The sequence below is a fragment of the Taudactylus pleione genome, unplaced genomic scaffold (genome assembly GCF_031769625.1).
Source record: "Taudactylus pleione unplaced genomic scaffold, aTauple2 ptg001314l, whole genome shotgun sequence".
Classification (NCBI taxonomy): Eukaryota; Metazoa; Chordata; class Amphibia; order Anura; family Myobatrachidae; genus Taudactylus; species Taudactylus pleione.
In genome coordinates this window covers 4507704-4530763 of record NW_028285714.1, presented here as the reverse complement: position 1 = coordinate 4530763, position 23060 = coordinate 4507704, and positions in this window count along the sequence as shown.

Below are 23060 nucleotides of genomic sequence, written 5' to 3'. Positions count from 1 at the left end.
CAGCTTGTACTTGCATCCAGACTGGTGTGCTGCTTCCCTGCTGCTGTGTGTGTGTGTGTAAGGAAGGAGTCCTCTACCAAGGAGAGGGACCCCCTAACCTAACTGTGTCACAATATATATATCCACATATATATATATATATATATATATATTTATATATAGGATGTATATGTGTTGTGTAATATATATATATATATATATATATATATATATATTGTGAAACAGTTCGGTTAGGGGGTCCCTCTCCTGGGTAGAGGACTCCTTCCTTACACACATACTGTCACGGTGTGTGTGTCCTGTGTTTTTTTTTAAACATTTTTTTACAGGTGAACTACAGGTACTAGTGGGCCCTTAATGCCCTGCATGCTGGTACTTGTGGTTCTCCAAGTACCAGCATGCGGGGCAGGCTTGCTTTGACTTGCAGTTCTACTTGTAAAGACATTGTTTGATATTATTTATTTACACCACACCACAAAATCAACCCACCACCCACCGCCACCAGGGGTGGCAGGGATAGCCCCGGGCTATCAGCCTGGGGTGCCCTAGAGAGGGTGACCCCTTTATTGGGGGAGTCCCCAGCTCTCTAGGGATCCCCGGCCTGGGCTGACTTGCGGTCAGGGCTGATGCTGCGGCTGGGGGGCCCGGTGAAAGGGCTCCCCTGGCTGTGGCATCAGCCCCCTGCTAGAAAAAGTCCAGTGCTGGTTCTGGAACATACAGGGGAACCCCACTCATTTTTTTCCCCTGTATTTCCAGAACTAGGACCGGATCAGAGCCCAGAGCTGGTTGCGCAGAATATGGGGGACCCCTATGTCGTTTGTCCCCCGTATTTTGGCAACCAGTGCTGGTTCTGATTAGCCCGGTGCTGGTTGTGCTTAAGTACAGGGGACCCTTACGTCATTTGTCCCCTGTATTTAAGCACACCCAGCACTGGGTCACTAATGCCCGGGGCTGGTTGCTCTTTTTTTTGGGGGGAGGGGGGGCACGCCATTTTTTTCTTTGTTTACACAGGTTTTTCTTTTTTTTTTACCACAGCAGCACAGACTGGTCTCACGGACCCGTCATTGCTCTGTGCCAATCGCACAGATGCATGTAACACGGATCTCCTGGGTCCGTGCTACATGCAAATGGGCACCATAACGCTGATTGGCTTCCTGTCTGCCACTGCAGTGCCAATCCTAGATGGGCCACGTGTTTGTGCCGCCCACTTGTGTCGCTTAGCATAGTCATCCAGCTACCTCGGTGCAACCTTTTGGCCAAAAAACAATATTGTGAGGTGTGAGGTGTTCAGAATAGACTGGAAATGAGTGGAAATTAATGTTATTGGGGTTATTAATAGCGTAGGAACAAAAAAAGGCCCATTTTATGTGATTTTAGATTTTTTTTTTTTTTCTTTTAAGAAAAAATCCAGATCCAAAACACAAAACCCAGAACCCAAAACACGGAAGGGTGGTTTTGGCAAAACCAAACCAGATCAAAAACATGAAGAAAGATCCAGATCCAAAACCAAAACACGAAAAGTGGCCGCTGCACACCCCTAATAAATATATATATATATATATATATATATATTACACCTCCCTCCCTCGGCGGCACTCAAGTAATGAAATACTGCAACACACAGGATTGCCCCAACATTTCGATGTATTTTACTCCATCGTAATCAGGGAGTAAAATACATCGAAATGTTGGAGCAATCCTGTGTGTTGCAGTATTTCATTATTTGAGTACCGCCAAGAGAGGTGTGTGTGTGTGTGTGTGTGTATATATATATATATAATGTATGTGTGTGTGTGTGTATATGTATATATATATATATATAATATATATATATATATATATCCTATGTAGCCTAACCCTCCGCGGGGGGGTGCCTATCCCCAATCTCCCCCCGAAGGTGCCTAAACCTAACCCCCCCCATCCCCGGGGCAACCAAAATACTTATTCGGGTCTGGACGTTCGGGAGTCTGGCATTCGTGATGCCAACAGTGGTAATCTGATCTCCTTCGGGGTATCGGCGTCAGCATTATTGCCGAGTGGCGAGATTCCAGCAGCGATATATCAACGGCCGGCAGTATAACTAAATCCGCGTATAAGCACTTAGATTGCTGGTGGGATTATCTGCTAGGGGGCACCAGTCAAAATTTTGCCTAGGGCACCAAACTGGCTAGGGCCGGCTCTGATAATAGGTACAAGTCCAAACTGATGATGCCAATAGTAATCCCAACGTGTGCGCAGATGCAGACGCATCTGACGATTGCATTCAACTATACATATTGGTGAATATATGCATTTTTTTGTACTTTCAACTCTGGACCATGCCCATTATCCTTTTTTATTAACGAATAAGGTGATTTCTCAAAACACAAAAATAGCTATTCTATTTGTGCAAATGTGTATTACTATGCACCTAGCACATCATAGTCTCTTGCGCGCGCCTCTGTTCCTGGAACTGTCCACAGATATCTCAACATTTTTTGGGGGGGATAATGGGTCTAAAATGGAAATTCACTACCTACTACTTTTTTAGACAACCCCCCCACTAATATTATATTGATTTTTTTCTCTCTTAATAGACAGTACTTTTCAGTATTTTTATGCCTCAAAGTAATCACGACAACAAGGTGATATTTTTACTACCTATAATGTATGCTTGATTGTTTCTAATACATTAGACACTTTCTCATATAATATCCAGCTGAATAATGTAAACGGCATCCCATTGAAAGTGCAGTAGGGAACTTATTTACAGGCACCTACTGTGGTTGGAAAAAAAATGCTGTGTGACCCCTTTTAGCCTATGGTAGACAAACAATGACCTTTAATCCACCTTGCTTCTAACATGAGTTAATGTAGGATTTTGTACACCCTGAGACGTTGCCATCTCGGCATACAAAACTATGGCCCTCATTCAGAGCCGTACGCTCTGAGCAGAGCGCACGCTCTGAATGAGGGCCGGCCTCCATAATTATGGAGCGTCCTCCTGGACGCTCGTATAGCAGTGGGTCACCACCCACAGCCTATACGAGCGTGCAGTTTGATGGCCGCGATGGTCTTGGCCATCGCGACCATCGCCACTGCGAGCCGGAGCCTGCGGTTGAGGTTTTCAACCGCAATGCCCGGAGTGATTTTGGCTCTATCAGAGCCAAAATCACTCCCACTGACATCACTAGTGATGTCAGTGGGCCGGCTTCTGACGGTAGGTGTTCTCTTGGGAACGCCCCCGTCAGGGAGGCATGCCCCCCGGCACGCCCACCAAAGGGGGTGTGCTGTCAATCAACATCGATAGCACGCCCCCTTTGATCAGACACAATGAGCGAAGGAAAGTCCTTCGCTCGTCGTGTCTGACGCATGCACACCACGGAGCTCCCGCCGTCGTGCGCATGCGCAGTGCACAACATCGACCCACTTGCGAGCGGACAGCCGCTCGCGAGTGGGTCTGAATCAGGCCCTATGTGTTTTACCTAATAAATTTTGCATTTATGTATAAATAGGAGTATTGCATTTCCGTTGCACTTTTGTACTTTTACCTTATGAGAAATTAACATTTGTGCCAGGGTTCTATAGCTCAAATTCCATCCATAAGCCCTGTTATGGATGTACATTGAGCTATAGAATCCCAGGTTAATGTGTCCAGAAACAAATGGATACATACTGTTTGTGCTCAGTTTTAGCCTGTCATTGTTTTTAAAATGGTTTATTTGCATATCTTTAATATAGGGCATTCTTTATTCAATATATAAGATTTGTATGTGTTAAACAGTGAACATTAACTACATTCCTCAATTCCAGTAGAATATTAAATTAACTTTCTTTGTCATTTAAATATAACATCATATGATAATTGATATTATTAGAAGTGTAATATTAGATTCATTTAGGATTCAGCTGTTAGCAATAATGCTTTAAGAGGTGACACTTGATCTTCCCCTGCTTGCTTACACACTGCAATATCTTTTTAACTACTTTGGTCATTTTCAAGCTTGTTGGACAGACCATGCATAACTCTGCTACTGAGCACAATTTATTGGTGAAAATGGGAAGTCAGGTGTCATGACAAATGAAAAGTGATAGGTGAACCTGCAAATGGGTGTGCATAGCTAGCTGCACTGTGAACTGTTACTTAAACAGCAAATGTGAATATTGGAGCGCAACACGTATTTGGTTGCTAACAATTATAACATCCTTTTTTTGAGTACTGGTTTTCATATTATGTCCTAGCTGAAACTGCTTATGTTATGTTATTTATGTCCTAAATGTTCCTCCCTGTATCATTCATATGCTCTTTATCTTAGTCTGTTTTCAAGTTTACACATTTGCTTCCATCAGTAAAGCCATCCATCTATTTTAGAAGGGACATAATGTGCATTAAGCACCTGAACAACAGCAGCCTTTGTTGCAGGGGAGACAATTGACAAGTTCCTGGCATGATGTTAATAGTGCAAAGCAGAATATAGGGCATTACCGTTTGTAACACTTATTGAATTTGGTGGTGTGAACGGGATTATGGCAACATTCTCCATATTACCACTTCATGTGAGCTCTTACTGAAAATAGGCTGATCACTTAAACGCTCTTTAAGAAATCCCTTCAGAAATCCTGTCAGCAGAGGAGTCTATGGAGGTACTGTATAGAAAGACTCAGAACTCTTACTCTCTACCAATATATCTTTGGAATGAATGCCTCTATTTGTGCAAATGTGACTGCCTTATGATCAGATTATCTTGGGCCAGCCTATTACACAGCTATAGCACAGGATTGTCATTGATACTGTCACTATGATTCTACAAATTACAGCTGACAAACAAGTCCAATAACCTGCCACACTAGGACTCTGCTTAAACTTCAGGATAAAAATCAATTGCTGATACAATGACCCATTAGTAAATCTAACAAATACCACTGCCTAGTACCATGGGACGTCACAAATAATGTGTTAAACAACAAACAAACAAAAAAAAACATAAAATAAAGCTAGTAGTAGTAGTTTTTTTGTGGACATCTGGATAGTACTGTATATCTTCCTTCACTACAGTCTGTTGGTGATTTTGCAATCAACCTTGTTACTACTGATATTGATATATAAAGTAAAAACCCTTTCAGATACAAATGAGTACATCAGTCAACTTTACTCTAGTCCTGCACACAAAATTCTGGAAGATGTGTATATCTAAAACAACGATATACATATTGTGAATTCTATTTGTTTATTAGACCTACTGTATGTAAAGACCGACAATCCGCCATGATAGATTGGAGACCAAAAGTGCAACATTTGCGACCTTGCACAGATTAAGCTACTATGATCATTTAAAAATACTTTTAAAGTGTTTCAGTTCATCAATTGTTATTTTCCTTTAATCAAATCCTTTTTTAAATCATATTACAATGACTTCTTTATCTGTCTTAGCATCACTTGACAGCTATGTTAAGAATTTAGCCTAACAGGATCATAATCTTATATATAATTTGATTAAACATATTACTAACTAAATGCATTAATAAGTGCTTATTTGATAACGTTATCTGATATCATACTGAACAAGTACATGCAGAAATTGCTAATTAAAAAATGTATACATTTTCATAGTAAGTATCTCATGTTGGTAATAAAGCACAGCTATGCAAACAAGGCACTTTGAATATCTTTAGACCAGACACTGCCTTCTCTTGCATGCCCTTCATGCGAGGTCTTCACTTTGAAATGATTTGCCTTTGATACGTTAAACATAAAGAAATTAATTCCTTAATATACAACATGTTAACAATTTAATAGTTAGCTCTCAGAGATGACATAAAAGAGAATGGGATAAAGATTTTGTACCCCTATCAGCACACTTTCCAAAAGAAGATTGTTTGGAGGAAGTGAGAGATGGAATTGTAAATAGTTCCTATAAAGTATACAGCAAGTTGTACTTGGCTTCAGGTAAGCTATTTAGAATGATACAAACAAAGGTGGGACTCATGGTGCTTACACACGGTCAGATTTTTCCTTCAGATATGAACGATAACGATTTAAAAATCGTTCAGTCATTCATATCTGAAGGAAAATCTGACATATCTGACATGCCTGAACGATGGACGATCAACGATGCGCGTTCCCGTTTGTCAGATACCGATATCTGACATCTGATGTGTTTGCAGTCAGACTTGGACGATTCCATTCATTTTAATGCAGTCAAAAATCGTTCAATTGTTCAAATCGTTCAAAACTTTGGTAAAATCGTTCAAATCGTTCAATCGTTCATCTGACAAATCTGACAAGTCTGACAAATCTGACCGTGTGTATGCTCCATCAGATGAAGATGCTTCTCAATGAAAGTGTATGAAATCAGATATAGTACTTGATTCTGGTAGGGTAATTTAATTCCTTGGGCCCGGAGGGGTCTTTTAATTTCCAAAGGTTCTTCCTTTCCCTCCCAGATGTAGATGGATATAAAAACAAAAAAGACAAAAAAAAACAATATTTTTACTGTCTTAGTCCCACACCACCGGGATAAAAGCAAACCGTGAGATAAATGCGAGAAGTACTCAAAATGAAACACACCCTTAAGTGTGTAATGGTGTTTAGTGCTGCTAAAATTGGATGTTGAAGCAACTATGGCCACATGGGAGCTCTTTACCATAGATTACAGAACTGAAAATCAGTTTCACCAATCAGGGTGCACAAAGTCCTTAATTTGATGTGGGAGTAACATAATCTGAGATCTTTCTCCTTCATACCCACCTTAACATTTAAGTAGCCAATCAAAATGTTGGACTGTGGAAAACATTACACAGAAACTGGATGAAGTCAGATCCCCTCATTCTTAGCCTTTAAAAACTTCATATTAAAAATAGAATTTAGACATAGGTGCGCCTGTCTCTTTATATCAGCAAATGAGTATGAACTAATTAAAATCTAGCAGCTCCCACTGCAGGAACTGCTACCTGCAAAAAGCAAACAATATAATACAAGTGGAGCGCTTGTTTGAAGAAGCATACCACAATTTATAAAATTCATAGTTAATAAATTCTAAAAAATTCAATACACACATATTAAATGTGGGTACTCCCCTTCCAGGAGCAGGAGAGAGGGACCAGCATATCCCCGCTAATAGGAGAGTCCGGTGAGAACAGCCGCTCTACGGTATAGGATTGAGATTATTGGCTGGTTCCAGTTTGTGCGGCACCTGGGAGGCTGATTGCACCTAAGCCCGGAGGGAGTCGCTGCTTATACAGCCCCACTGGTGGATATAGGGACCTCTCCACATATATCTGTACCTTACCGCATCTTGCACACCAGGCCGGCGGGAGATAAACTAGCTTTTTGGGTGAGATCATTGGCATACTATTTGGACAGTGAGTACTGATTCTATTGAAAAGTGTGATCTACTGACATATTTTATAAGAGAGGGACTCTGGTCTAAGTTCCGTATGATACTCCATACATTGTCTTCTGTTGGATTGCATTTGTATACTCACTTGCATTTGTAGTCTGGGTGGTTACATGCACCTTATTGATAATTAGATGTGTGTATTTAATTTTTTATAATTTAGTAAATATATATATATTTTTTTAAATTGTGGTATACTTCTTCAAACAAGCGCTCCACTTGATATATAATTTTCTATTTTAAATTATAATACATCTATATGATAAAGCTAAATACACTTTGGACTCATTGGTTTCTTACACAAGGAAAGATTGGCCATAATTATCTGGAGATGCAAATAAACACCTAAAGATATACAAATCACAACACCTACATCACCACATGCAGCATTTACTAGGCCGCTATAAAGGAGAGCTAGAACACATCATCTTGCTGGCATTTTCCATAATCCTTCCTCAATTATCTCCTTACTTTTTCCTGCACAAGCCTTAAAATCCATTCCCTAGGCATGTACAGATAATTGTCTACATATTTCATGCTATATATGTGAAAATGTAAAATGACAACATATATTTTGTATTTCTTTTTCATCTAAGATGTGTGTGTGTGTGTGTGTGCGTGTGTATGTATATATATATATATATATATATGTATATATATATATGTGTGTATGTATATATATATATATATATATATATATATATAAAAAATAAGAACAATATATATTTTTATTACTATTATTTGCTTTAACCCTGGCACAATTTTTTTTACTTGCTTTATCAGTCTTTCTATCTTTATGTATTTAAGTTTAAGTAACTAGGTCCTGTCCTTTGCATTATAGCACATATCTATAAGATAATATATAATTTGAAGTAGAGATGACAGATGTTTCCAAAATTATTTATCTTTTATCTTACTTATTTGACAGTGAAATTTTGCACGCTTCACTGAGTTTGAGCTTAATTCAAACTATGTATTTTTTATTTTTTTTCATCCAGTTTCCCTTTTTACTCTTATTTCTGTAGGACAAAACACTTCCCATATCTCATGTACCAGGTCATAAAAATTAGTGGTTTGACCTTGTCCCCCAAATCGTCTATTAATCTCAATGCTCCTGAATACACCCTAAGCTGGTTTCCACTGTAATAAGATAATGAGCCTCTTGCAATAGTGAAAACCTACTCTAGGTTGATCAGCTCAGAGCTGGTTCTCCAAAGATCTATGCAAAAACAGTCCATAGTTCCCTTTCAGACACTAATATTCCTGATCTGAGAAATGCTGAGGCTTTTACTGGCTCCCTTGTGCTACTGAGGCTGGGATCAATAACAAGATTGAGTTCCCTGGAATGGCAACTTTATAATTCCAGTGATCCCAGTGTAATGGCCAGGGATCATGGCATCCTGTGTTCTACAGATTACAGACCGAAATCTTAGTTGATTTATTGTCATTTAAAGGATGGAACACATAATTATTATATTCTACAGGGATGTAGATGTCATTTTTAGAAAAGATAGTTAAGTTGTAAATAAAGAGGGTTACAAAAGGCCCATGCCATTTTTATTCAAAATCTGGCATCTTTTAAACAGTGTCAGAATAGCTGCCTGCATAAAATATAAACCCTGTTATTCTTTTTCAAAGACAGTTATTTTTTTTCTTGAGCTGAAAGTGACACAATGTGCTTTAACATACAATAAATTGATATTTTCTGTGTGTTTGTTACTTTCACGTAAGCCAGATAACTAGAGCTGTGAGGCATTTCAGACAGGCAATAGATGCTTGTCATGTATAAACACATTATTCTTAAGGTTTTTTTTTTCCAAAGAAACTTGAAAGGCTAATATTGCCTTCTAGTGGCCATTAGTTGTATCTGCATTTTCTTGTTTTCTTACATAGATAGCTGTAATGTATAGGATAAGCAGTGTCTCTGTTAGTAGGATGTACATGGGTAAACTGTAAATATTTCTACACAAATGTTATTCTGTAAGCAAAGAAGTGTACCTTTTTATAATAACATTTATGGATTTAATTCTGACCAACAGAGAGAGTACAGAGAAAGTGCTATCCATTTACATTTGCTATTAATCATCTGTCATCACATCAGCATGCCAAACAAAATTTTAATTGGCTGAAGAGAACTGAGCAGAAGATTAATGTAAATAAAGTAACATTTGCTCACTTTCCGTTTTCATGCACATATGTTTGACACCTATGCTACATTTCCCAGATTTGAATTTATTCTGATCTGATCTAGACACAGTTGAAGGCCTGTTTATTAGAGTGTTCTTGCTTCCCCCACACAAATTAAGCTGGGTACACACCTATGCATTCGTCAAACAGATCATAAGATTCAAAACCTTCAGTGTGTACGCTCAATATGTATGCTCCCGCAGTCGCATGTAGCATCAGGTTTGATGTGCTGCACATCAAACCTGATGACCTCGCTAGCAATATGGTGCACATCGCTTAGTGTGTATGTCCAACCGGATGACCTACGATATGGCGGTCCGATTTGAAGTTTCCTTCTAGACACTCCCTGTATCTGCCACTGTCCTCCGCCATTTCCGTGCATGTTGGGCGATGGTTGGTGCCATCCTGATCATCAGTGCTTAGCAGCAGCAGTAGCAGCAAACATCTCTAAGTGTATTAGGCTCTGTGATAAGAGGGAGTGACCCGAAAATGACAGCATATGCAGCCACAGCTTGATAGCCATAAGTATCCATAAGATTCAGAACACTTTGTATAGCAAAGCAAAACAAAGCAGAGCAGTAGCTATGTAGAGAGTCCAGCAGACAAAGCAATACTACAGAGAAAATTGCATTAACCTTTATTCCTCTTTAGTACAGCACAGCCCACTGTATATTGTACAGCCCATTATTTACATTTCCAGGAGCTTCTAATGATGGTTGTTCTAGTGTGTACAGGAGCAACGATATATCATATACGACCAAACAATACTATATATCATTCAGCCATTCACAAGATTGCAGTGTGTGTACACTCAATGTGGCTAGTTCTGGGCTCAAGGGAAATCGTCTGTAAAGTCGGAACAATCGGCGGTCGCTCCAGTGTGTACCCAGCATAAGAATGTGTACTCTATGTACCCACGATCATGTTTTATTGCAAGAAAAGTGGTAGTATCTGCTGATCTGATTTCATGGAAGTTCTAAAATGTATCCGACATCATGGTACAATCATGGTCAAACATGAAAGTGCATACGCATTACCAACCATTCTCTCCAATATTTCTGTTGATACTTCCACAAACACTTTGTTTTCTGGACTACAGAGTTGTATGCATCTTGTTGAACCTGCCTCCAAACTATGTGCTTGCTTTGTTACTGATCATTATCAGTACAGATTATATTTGGTGCAAATGATACACCTGGAAGCATGTGCTTCCATCCAACTCTGCTTTGACATACCCTCGCTGAACTTTGCCTGTGTGGGAATGCCCCCTTTACAGCGCACTTGCATGGCTTCATTTGTAAATGGAGATGCATCTGAAATTAGTACACTTTGTTCTAGAGTATTAGCAGTGTGAACACACATAAGATATATGCTGCAAGCAGACATATGTCCAACTCTGCATCAGGTCTCGGAAGTGGTGGAACAAATCCAGCTATGGCCTATACTTTCAATGGAGCATTTTCCTGGTGAACTTATGCAGGAAAGCACATTTCATACTGCTATTGTAATAAACACATTCAAATGTTATGATAATGGAACTGCCACTACCAATGTCTTTTACTCTCACGAATAATAACTTGCTTTGACCAAACAGTATATTCAGAATAGAGGGTCTCTAATTTTAAATGATCTATTTATTAAGCTTACAACCATGTGGAAATAGCTTTTTTTCTACTCTGTGGGGCTTGTGTAGCGTTGGATGAATTTTACATAAAAAAAAATCGTTTGCTATAAGTAAATCGTAGTATATGAACTTGGTTTATTACATTAGCAATAAAAGAATGGAGATTGAGGTTGATCACATAAGTAATAAATACTACTCACCAACTTCTACACATAAAATGTCTGGACAGTGTAATAAATGCGAACAAATCCAAACAAAATAAAAGTACCAATTAAATTTAATGAAATATGAACATATGATGTTTTCCTCTATAAGGGGCTATTTAATAAGGTATTCTTGTGGTCAATGAGAACTGCAAACAAAAAAGATTAACATTATATCAATAGACAGCTGGTGGCACATGCAAACAGCTCAGGTGACACATATAGTCCATCTGTACAACATGGCCACCGCCTTCACCCCAGAAAGGGTGGTGTTCAAAAACTCACTTATGGGTGATATTAACATCTACCCCTGTCAAGAAAGGTGTTACAAACCATATCAATAACCCTATATGGCTGCTGATTGCTGTGCTTTACCGCCAAAGCCAGGTTCCCAAAAGGAAGACATCACCAGACATACTCTTCCTCCACCTCAGCAACGTCTTTTAACTAAGCAACAACATCCCCTATCGCCACACAAATCCTCCTGATTTGCTCTATAGACAAGCTGAGGCACTTTGCCGTCACATGCACACCATCCAGCCTATATAACTAAATGTAACAGAATTACAACATATGGTGTTGCACCACCAAAACACCTATTTACATCACAAAATGCCTAACCACAGTATTCAGTTTCTTACATACTTCATCAATCGCAGTGCCACAAATTTTCAAAACTGTCTAAGCGCCATATCACTCCAACAATCTGTCACCTAAAAGTGCACCTAAATCCAAATCAAGGCCATAAACTTTGAAATCCCAAGGTTGTTATCACTTAAAGGAACACTACAAGCCAAGGTACAACAACTCTATCAGAAGACTCAGTTAACAGAACCTCTCAAATCTGGCCAACACCAAACACACACCTTGAGTTATCAGATAGTTAGCTCTCCAGGGACCAGGGATGTATTCTTTGCGGTAGCATGCCAGGACATCCATAACATGTAAAAGTCACCCACAATCCACACACACTTTTCCTATGTGGTAATTCTTCTACAGGTGACTGATTTGATCAATAAACATTATGTTAGTAACATGAAAACATTCTCCCATCCTGAAACGGGTGTAGTAGGTATTACTGCCAGCCGCATGGCCGGCAGTTCGAATCCCGACAGCGGAAGCCCAGCACCAGTGAAGATCCTGGCTGCTAATTACAGTAGGTGAGTATCGCTAACCTACTCCCCCCCTAACCCTCCTTTAGGGGTGCCTAACCCTAACCACCCCCCCAAGTGCCTAACCCTAACCTCCCCCCCAAGTGCCTAAACCTAACCCCCCCCCTTCCCCCGCAGCCTTAACCTAAGTCTCCCTTGGGGTGCCTAACCCTAACCTCTACCTGGGGGTGCCTAACCCTAACTCCCCCTTCACCTAGCCTAAACCTAACCCTCCCAGGGGGATGCCTAACCGTAAGTCTCCCTGGGAGCCATAAAACCTAACCCTCTCCCCCCACGGCTGTCCGCGCTCGGTCTCCCAGCATAGGTCTAATGACAGGCATCAGGATTTCGATGCCAGTCATTGGTACTTTGCCAGGATTAGACAGTCAGGAAGCTGGCGGTTGGCATTTAGACTGTCGGCTTCCTGACTACATCCCCCTTAAACAGGGCAAACAAAGTAAATTAACATGGCCTAGCAATGGGAGGGTAAAGTTAACCTTTTGTGAAGGTGAAAAACCTGTAAAAGACACCATATGCCCTTTAGGGTCCAAGTTGTCAAATGCAGGTCAATTTCCTTAATTCCAGGAACAGCGGCAAGCAGACAGAGCCCAAGGCTAAATTGTTCCCGGAAGTGTCCATGACTATAAGATCAACCCTTATGTATTTTTCACAGCTGTCCTAAAGCCTTAATACCATCTTCAGGCACACAGTAGCTAAATCGATATGGCAGGATTGAATTCCAAATTGTGATGCATTAAGGCAAACCTCAGCTAAGCAACGCTTGAATACAGCAGAAAACTATTATTTTGAAAAGGAGAAGAGTCCATGTGTAGCAGCCAAACACCCCCAATGCAGGGCCAGGTTTAGAAGTAGTTTAAAGAACAGGACAAATACATTTATCATTCACTAACTTGAAAAACCCAGAAGGTCATACAAAGGCTAGACTAAATAAGGCCTCCCTATAAGCATTGAGCACAACTGAACCTAGCCACTCAATAAAACCATTCCGGCAAATTAACATCAATGGGGCGATGTCTATCTACAAGCATTGGGGATCCCAACACAAACCAATTTAAAGCCCTACTAATTAAAAAGCTATTAATATAATCAAAATCACCATGCATCTTAGTAAAAAAGAATATTTCCACTCCCATACAGATTGAGTATGGCATGATGCAGGCTCTTACCTTGATGTCCTAAAATGCCAGGTAGTCCCTCCAAGCCACTTGATATGCCTGCAAAGTCGCTGAGGGAAGGGATTTCATCATCAATTCTTGTAATCTGGCCTGACAAGTTTACAAATAGTAAATTTGTCAGGACAGATTATTAAAAGGGCATTGGCTAAACAATTGCCATACTGTGAAGACCACATTAAACACCAGTAAGCACAGCACTAAATGGAAAAGCAAACTAAATGAAGACAATTAAGATTACTTTTGCTTGTTAATCACTGGGACCACCCCCAATTTGTACACCAAAATACTATCACTTTTTATACAAGAAAATTTTACTAATGGAATACTAATGTAACTATATGCAAGTCATTATGGGTACGCATCGTGCAGCTGCACTGTTGTCCATTTGCAGGTGCATCCATCATAACTGGTATTGGGATTTACACCTACCCTATGCTGGGTGTAAGAGATCCATATGAATAGGACACAACCGTGGCAAAATGGTTCTCTTACATGCAAATGCAGTATTTCAATAATGAGAGAAGCAGCTGAGGTGCATCTGACAATTGGAGATATGCAAAGTTGCATATGTTTGCTATGGCGAAGATGCATTTTGCTAAAATTTGCTAGGTGTGACAGCATACAGACCTGTGTGAGATTCGGAATAAAGTCATGTGTAAGATGGCGCAGTACATTTGTGTATTCAGCATTTACATCCCTTACATTGGAACACGGTTTGTTCCTAAAGCAACTTGTTCCTTGTTTGCTCCTTTGTTTTAATTTGATCTGAACTCTGAAACAGATCCTTAGAACCAAATTTAATAGGATGAGAGAAGAAAATGTAAGTTTTCTCACACTTTTCAAACTCGACCAATGTAATAGACCGAGAACATGCAAACGCACATGTTTTTCAGACTCAAAAAAACTCTCACGATTTAATCTCTCTTCCAGATTCCAATTTTGAAGACACAACTCTACTGCTAAACTTTCACATTTTCTAAGCTCTCACCCAATTGCATTTGGCCCATAATGTTTATTTAAGTAATAATTTTACCAAATCAGTTATATTATAGATCAGAAAGATATTATTCTAAAGGTGCATACACACACAACGATTTTTTGAACGGTTATCGATAACGATATCGTTTATCATTCAATAGTTTAAAAAATCGTTCACTTTCAGAGTTAAAACGATGAACGATTATCGTTCATGCGCGTTCACGTTTGTAGTTCAGTCAGACTGACCAACTCAACGATATTCAGTAAGGGAATATGCAAAAATTGTTTGTAGTTCAAAAAAATCGTTCATTACATTTCGTAAATGAACGATTTTAGTAAACAATTTTCCCTTGAAAAAATGAACGAAAATCGTTTACTAAAATCGTTCATTTACTAAATCGTGTGTGTATGCAGCTTTAACCAGCACGCCAAACATGATGACATTTGTAGGCTAGAAACAGTGTGGTGCTGAAGGTTAGCTATAGCTGCTGTAGATAGCTTGTGATGTCAACTGGCAAAGACATTCATATGTGTCAGCCATAAGAGAGCATTTATGTCAATGTGATTTAATTTTTAATCAGTATAACTTGAATATTACTGCCAACTGTCATTTAATTGTAACACAATCTTTAATTTAACAAGCATGCTGTTGCTAACAAACTCTTATGTGTAAACAGCAACTGTTAAGATGGTCTAATACTAACACTGAAGTTTTATTGATTGTTTATAAATAACTATTGACTACACAACAAAATCCTAATGGAAAGATAAAAAAGTGCTAATTGGTCTTAATTTAGGGAATAAGTATATAACAAACTATTTTATGATTATTATTATGATTATTATCTCAATGTACAAAGTATGTAAGCATAAACTATACAAACAACACAGAAAGAAAAAATATAAAATGCAAAATACTTCTAGCACAAAACATTGTAGAACATGTGATACAAGCTATATATACATTGTTTCATATGATGTCACAGTACCCACAGAGGTAGTGCTGCATGTTGAGCCTAAGGTTTTGGTGTCTGTGTGTGTTGGGGAAGAGAGAAGAAGGTCCTGCTTATAAGAGCTTGCAGTCTACACTGGAGTGGCAAATAGAAAGAGGTGACACAGAGGGGATAGACAGTGAGGTAGGATCATAGGATCATGATGGGGTGAGTTAGGATAAGAGCTGAAGGCTTTAATAAAGAAGTGTGTTTTGAGAGCTTCTTTGAAACACTGGAGAAAAGTGGAGAGCCTCTTTGGAGAAGGGAGAGATTTCCAGTGATGGGGGGCAGCACAGGCAAAAACTTGGAGTGGAAGGAGGTAATCAGTTGGAAATAAAGATGGTGGTCATTGGCTGAGCAAAGTGGGCAGCTGGAAGAGTTATTTGAGATGAGATCGAATATGTGGGATCCAAAAGATCTGATGAACTTACCTAAAAGGCAGTATACAGAGAGAAGACAATCTGACAAAGAAAAGAGCACTGGGGGATACCAACTGTTAGTGGAAGAGAGGGAGTGGTTGAGCCATTAGAAGAGTCAAAGTACTAGTGGTTAGAGAGGTTGAAGGACAGCCAGGAGAGGTTCACTTTACACAGACCAAAGGAGGAAAGGATTTGCATGAAGATAGGGTGGTCTATGGTGTTAAAAACTGGTCAGGTAAAGGAGAATAAGCAGAAAGTAGTTATCCTTGGCTTTGGCTGTTCGGAGAGATAAAGGGCAGCAATGTAGGAAGAAATCATTAATTTGAATTGGAGAAAGTCTGCATGGGTGCACAAGTTTATCCAGTGTTGCTCGGCAGTTAGAGAATACTTTTGTAGGTATCTGGTTAACTTGTAATGCCAGGGTTGAGGCATAGATCTGTGAAGATGCATAGTGACAACTGGAGCAACAGAGTCAAGAGTAGAAGTAGGGGTGCCATTGTACAAGAAAATGTCTTGGTCAGGACATGAGAGGGTAACAATAGGGGAGAGAAGAGAGTTGAGCTTGAAGGAGAAGTAAGTGGGGACATTTGCCTCAAGGTTATACTTGATAAAGGTAGAAATTGGAAGGGAAAGGTGGAGAAGGGGTAAGGGATAAATGAAAGATAACGATGGTCAGAGAGAGGGAATGGGGAATTGATAAAGTCTCAGATATCACAGTAGTAAGTCAAAATCAGATCAAGGAAGTGCCCACTTGCAGGGGAGGGTGAAGAGGTCCATTGAGAGAGACTATTATTATGTTTAGAAAAGGAGTTTAGAGGCAGAGGCATCATTGGGATATCAATAGGGATATTGAATCATCAAATATGAATTAGGGAAGTTCAGAAGAAAGAAAGTGGGGGAGCCAGGAGCCAAAGTTGTCCAGGAGTCTTTAATGGGTCAGTTGTATAGGTGTCACAGCGCTACAGAAGCACAGCTAATTCTTTTATCAGGTATGGTGGCACTGGCTGTTGCAGGTGGGTGCTGTTTGGCTCGCACTGTGGTGAAGTTAATCCTTGCTGCCAGCGATCCAAATCCTGTGCTTCTGTAGGGACTGCTGGCATCTTCTGATGAGAATGCCAGTGTCTCTGATCCTTACCTACTACTGCAGGTGGCTTAGCTTCGGATGGCTGTGACTCCAATAGGGACCCAAAACTATATGTCACAGTGGCACAGAATTTGAATCTCCTCCATATATAAGGAAGTGTCTGGGTACTATTCAGTCCCAGAGTATTAGGCTTACTTTCTGATCTATAGCCTCTGTCCTGCTAGAACTCCTTTGATACTTACTTGCATTCTGATCTGGTCCATCTGAGATTTATCTTCACATGCTTCCTTGACACTACTTCTTGTGACTTCCTAGTTCCGACTTGGCTTTCTCCTGATCTGATTCTGCTTGTCCCCTGGTACCGCATTATCTGCTCGGTTTTGACCCATTTCTAATTACTACGTTCTAGTACACCTCACGGTGACCATTCTTTGTCTGCCATTGTACTCAACAGCCTGTACATAGAAGCCAAGTCAGAGGGTTAAAACCTGTGTATTGGGTGAAACTAAGCCCAAGCCCCCTGTGGGGGTACCTGGTGAAGGCTAGACTCAGTGCCTCTGTTCTGGGTTCATGGCAGTCCTATTTGTATGGTTACCATCCAAACCATCCCAGTGAGAGTTGTGACAATAGACTTTTTAATATATATGCAAAAAAACATTATATTAAAATAGCTGAGATGAAGAGAGGGGGATGGTGTAGGTACTAATTACCATGGTCCAGGCTTTTATGGGGGGGGCTGACATTTTTATCCAAGCATTAACAAGCAGCCATGGCCACACACACTCATGTTTGCCCATACCCCCTCTATCAACTGGGCTCACTGTATATGTCTCAGCAGCTTTGCCATCCATAACATTGATATATGTTACCGCAATGATCTATGTAGTTTCACTAAATAAACATATAGTATGCTGAGTAATGTGGAAGTACCAATCTGACTGGATGAGGTATTTATGTGCTATATTATTAGTGTACTCCTTTAGGAACAGGCTTATTTCCTTGTGAATTACCTTGTATATTGTGTGAAGCACTTAGAGTAAACTAAAGGAATCTCAGCGGTAATGCATATGCATTGCTTTGGTCTCTACTAATTTCTTTAGTTTAGTATGCACATTAGTATCCCGATGGTTTGTCAGGATGCGGCCTAGGATCGGCTGCTACTCACATCCGTGTCCATGTCCTTGGGCTTAGGTGTTCAGTCGCTAGGAGTGGAGGTGAGTGGTGGCTGAGTATTTTCCCCAGGGTCTGCTAGAGCTTCCATGCATTCTTCTTGGTTCCCGTGGTGCGGGCATGGGCGCAGCCATGTTGGTCCATATCACCTGACTAGTCTCTTCAAATGGTAGTCCTGCGGTCACTCAGCTGCTCCTCTGATCAAAAGACCAACTACCTAAGGGTATTTAGCCTGATTCCAGGAACAGGAAGTTGCTGTTCAACTTTGCTTTCCCCAGTGACTACGATGCCAGTATTCCAGGCTCTAGGTTACTTTCTTATCTACGCTAAGAAAGTAACCTAGAGCCTGGAATACTGGCTAGTTTGCATCTGGCTCTTTAGTACCATTGTAGCTAGCTCACGTCTCTGTCTCCTGTGCCTTCCTGAGCATATCCACGTCTGGATACCAGTGTCTTGTTTTGTTTCACCTCTTCACCTGCTTCAGTTTATCCTTCTGTTTTTATCCAGCTCTGGTTCATTTACCAAGTTTTCCTGTGTCTCCTCCAGTACTGTTCCCAAGAACTAGTTTCAATAGCTTTCCCTGTGTCTGAGTTCCCTGCACAGCTACTTCATTCTGTCTGTCTGAACCTTCAGTGTATCAAGTTCACTACCTGCACCAGAGTTCCCCGCACAGTTACTTGGTTGCTGTGACTGAGGATCTCATTCAGACCCACTCACGAGCGCAGGACGCTCGCAAGCGGGTCGATGTTACCCCAATGCGCATGCGCACGACAGAGGGAGCTCCGTCGTGCGCATGTGCGAGACCCGGACAGAGACAGCCAAGCTGTTGCTCCAGGTCTCGCACCAAAGGGGGCATGCTGTCGATGGTGACTGACAGCACGCCCCCTTTGGTGGGCATGCCAGGGGTGTGGCTGCCAGACGGAGGCGTTCCCATGGGAACGCCTACCGTCTGGGTCCGGCCCCACTGACATCACTAGTGGTGTCAGTGGAAGTGATTTTGGCTCTGATAGAGCCAAAATCACTCCAGGGCTTGCTGCCACGAGACCCTGCCGCAGGGTCTCGTCGCAAGCCCGATGGTCGCAATGGTCTTGACCATCACAACCATCATCATGGACGCTCGCATAAGCTGTGGGTGGTAACCCACAGCTATGCGAGCGTCCAAAAGGCCGCTCCACATTTAAATAGGACGGCCCTGATTAAGAGCGAGCGCTCTGGTCAGAGTGTCCGGCTCTGAATCAGGGCCTGAATCTTCAGTGTATCAAGTTCGCTATCTGCACCTGAGTTCCCTGCACAGTTACTTGCTTGCTGTGACTGAATCTTCAGTGTATCCAGTTCACTACCTGCACCTGAGTTCCCTGCATAGTCACGTGTATGCTGTGACTGAATTTTCCATGTATCAAGTTCACTCAACTGCGTCTGAGTTCCATGCACAAGTTATTGTGTTCCGTTTCTGGATCTACAGTGCACCAAGTACACTACCCTGTGTCTGGGCCCTTTATACACCCAGTGACTCTCTGTCTAGATTCCCAAGCTTCCTTACACTACTCTGCATCCAGATCTTCAGAGTTACCCAAAGCATCCAGTACCTGACCTTCCATTATTCATCTTTACTCCCAACTAGTCTGTGCCTGTGCTCCTGTTTCACTTCTTGGTGTATCCAGCAATGTGTTATAGTGCATACCAATGCATCATTCTACACATTATTGCAATGACATTTCCTAGTCTCCTCGTTACTCCCAGGTAGCTAACCAGAGGGCCACGACCTGCTCACTTGGTGCGGCGAAACCCATATCCCAACAGGAGGGGTCACTGGTGAAGACCACCAAGTGGGTTAGACTCTTCGCCTCAGGACTACGAGAGATTCTGGATATGTGGTTTGTAGGAGAGGGTGGAGTCCAGGATAACTACAAGATAGCTCACTTAGGGACTAGAGGAGATAGTTGTGCCATTATTTTTTAAAGAAATGGTGGGAAGTGCGGTCATGTTGGATGGTGGGAAAATGATCAGCTCAGTCTTAGACATATTAAGTTTTTAAGAGATACGAGTGAGGAGAGAGGGGGAGAGGTCAGATGAAAAGGTAGATCTGAGTATTATAAGCATAGAGATGATAATGGAGGTCAAAAGAGCTGATGAGTACACCTAGTGAGGACTTATAGAGTGAGAATAGGAGAGGTCCAAGAACAGAACCTTGGGGAAAACCTACTGTAAGAGGCTGTAGGGGGGAGAGGAGTCACCGAGACCATGGGAGTTAAGGATTTGCAGCAGGAGAGGTGGTCCACAGTGTTGAAAGCAGCAGAGAGGTCAAGGAGAATGGCCAGAGAGAGTAATGGCCATTGGAGTTAGCAGCAAGGAGTTCATTGCTGACTTTTGTGAGGGCAGTTTCAGTGGAGTGAATGGAAGCCAGACTGAAAAGGGTCAAGGAGGGAGTAGAGGAAAGAAAGGTGGTAAGGCAACATGCTCAAGGAGCTTGTAGGCAAAAGGGAGGAGAGAGATGGGACAGTAGTTGGAGAGAGTGTTAGGATCAAGGGTAGGTTTTTTTAAGAATGGGGGAGACAAGGGCATGTTTGAATGCAGAAGGGACAGTGCCTGATGAGAGGGAGCAATTAAGGCAGAGGGAAAGATGGGAGCAGGCAGAAGGAGAGAGTTAGTGGAGGAGACATGAAGGGATAGGGTCAAGGGGGGAGGTGGAAGGGGGGAGGACTGGATGAGGAACATAACTTCCTCTTCAGATACAGGGAAGAAGGATGTCAGAGTCGGTAAAATGGATGGGGAGGGGTGATCCAGGAAAGGAGGAGGTGGAGAGCGGGGGGACTGCTGGGATGTGATGTCCTGATACAGAAACTTACAAATCTCAGGTGCACAGCTCCAAATTACTGATAATATATAAATGCAATAAAATGTTGCAATCAATAGAGGTTTATAGCATAATCATGGCCAAGGTTATGGGTCTACCCACCATATCCAGGTAACCTCTTTAGGGTAGGTCCCTAATGGCTTAGCTGGGCTAGTTTGGGGGTGTCCTGCACTCTGGATTTGAACCCTAGTATGTTAGGGACCTACCCTAAAGAGGTTACCTGGATATGGTGGGTAGGCCCATAACCTTGGCCATGATTATTCTAAAAACCTCTACTGATTGCAAAATTTTATTGTATTTATATATTATCAGTAATTTGGAGTTGTGCACCTGAGATGTGTCTGTTTCTGTGCCTGCAATTAGTCTCATCAGGTACCACCTCCCATTATATATATTAAGGGTGTGCAGTCCAGGAACCTTTCCTATATGATGTCCTGATGTATGGAATCTATTTTAGATGTAAAGTAACAAAGTCAAGGACAGAGAGCAAGGAGGGGAGGTGAGAATGGGGTGGTCAGAGGAGAGAGTTGAAGGTGGTGGAGAGACGCTGGGGATTTGAGGACTGGAAGGAGATGAGGTTCTTGAAATATGACTGTTTAGAGGGGGAAAGGGTAGCACTGTAGGATGATAACATAAATTTGTTACGCTTAGTGATGATGGTCTTAGGAGGTAGAAGAGGGGAAGGAGAGAGGGATAGGTTATGGTCAGAAAGGGGAAATGGAGAATTGGATTATTCAGAAATATCACAATGGTGAGTGAAGACCAGGTCAAGCGAATGCCCACTCACATGGGAGGGTGAGGAGGTCCATAGGGAGAGACCAAATGAAGATGTGAGGGTAAGGAGTTTGGAGGCAGAGGATTCTGTGGGAATATCAATTGGAATATTGAAGTCACCTAGGATAATGGAAGGAAGGTCAGAGGACAGAAAGTGAGGGAGCCAGGAAGCAAAGTTGTCAAGGAATTTGGAAGGAGGGCCAGGGGGATGGTAAATGACACCTACTCTCATATGTACCAAGCTCCGGAATGAGAAGTTTTGGAGCTTGGATCCATTAGGCAATATCATCTGTTGATGGTGTTGCCTAATAGAAGCCTATGGGCTACTCTCCACAATGTTAACTGAGGGGGATCCATTATGAGTTCTCCCAGTGTCCCCCGTGACTTATGCATCCATGGTGCATGTGCAGAGGGACTCCCGAGGAACTTCTGTATCATATACCTGGAAGTCAAATCATCGCAAAGTACAGCTCTTTTCAGAAGAGCTGTCCTTTGCGATTGTAATCTGAATTCTAGGTACAAACCTATAGAAACATAGAATTTGATGGCAGATAAGAAACACTTGGCCCATCTAGTCTGCCCCATTTTAAAAAATATTGTTACCTCAACCCTTATTGATCCTTCTACTGAAGGATATCCTTATATCTATCCCATGCATGTTTAAATTGCTCTACTGTCTTAGCCTCTACCACCTCTGATGGGAAGCTATTCCACTTGTCCACTACCTTTTCTGTGAATTATTTTTTCCTCAAATTTCCCCTGAACCTACCACCCTCCAGTTTCAGAACATGTTCTCTTGTTCTAATACTTTTCTTTGAAGAATGTCTCCTTCCTTTACCTTGTTAAAATCCTTTTATATATTTGAATGTTTCTATCATGTCCCCCCTTTCCCTTCTCTGCTCAAAAATATACATATTAAGATCTTTTAGTTTTTCCTAGTATGTTTTATAGTGTAGACCTTGCACCATTTAAGTTGCCCTTCTTTGTACAGTCTCTAATGTATTAATATCTTTCTGGAGATATGGCCCCCAGAACTGAACACAGTATTCGAGATG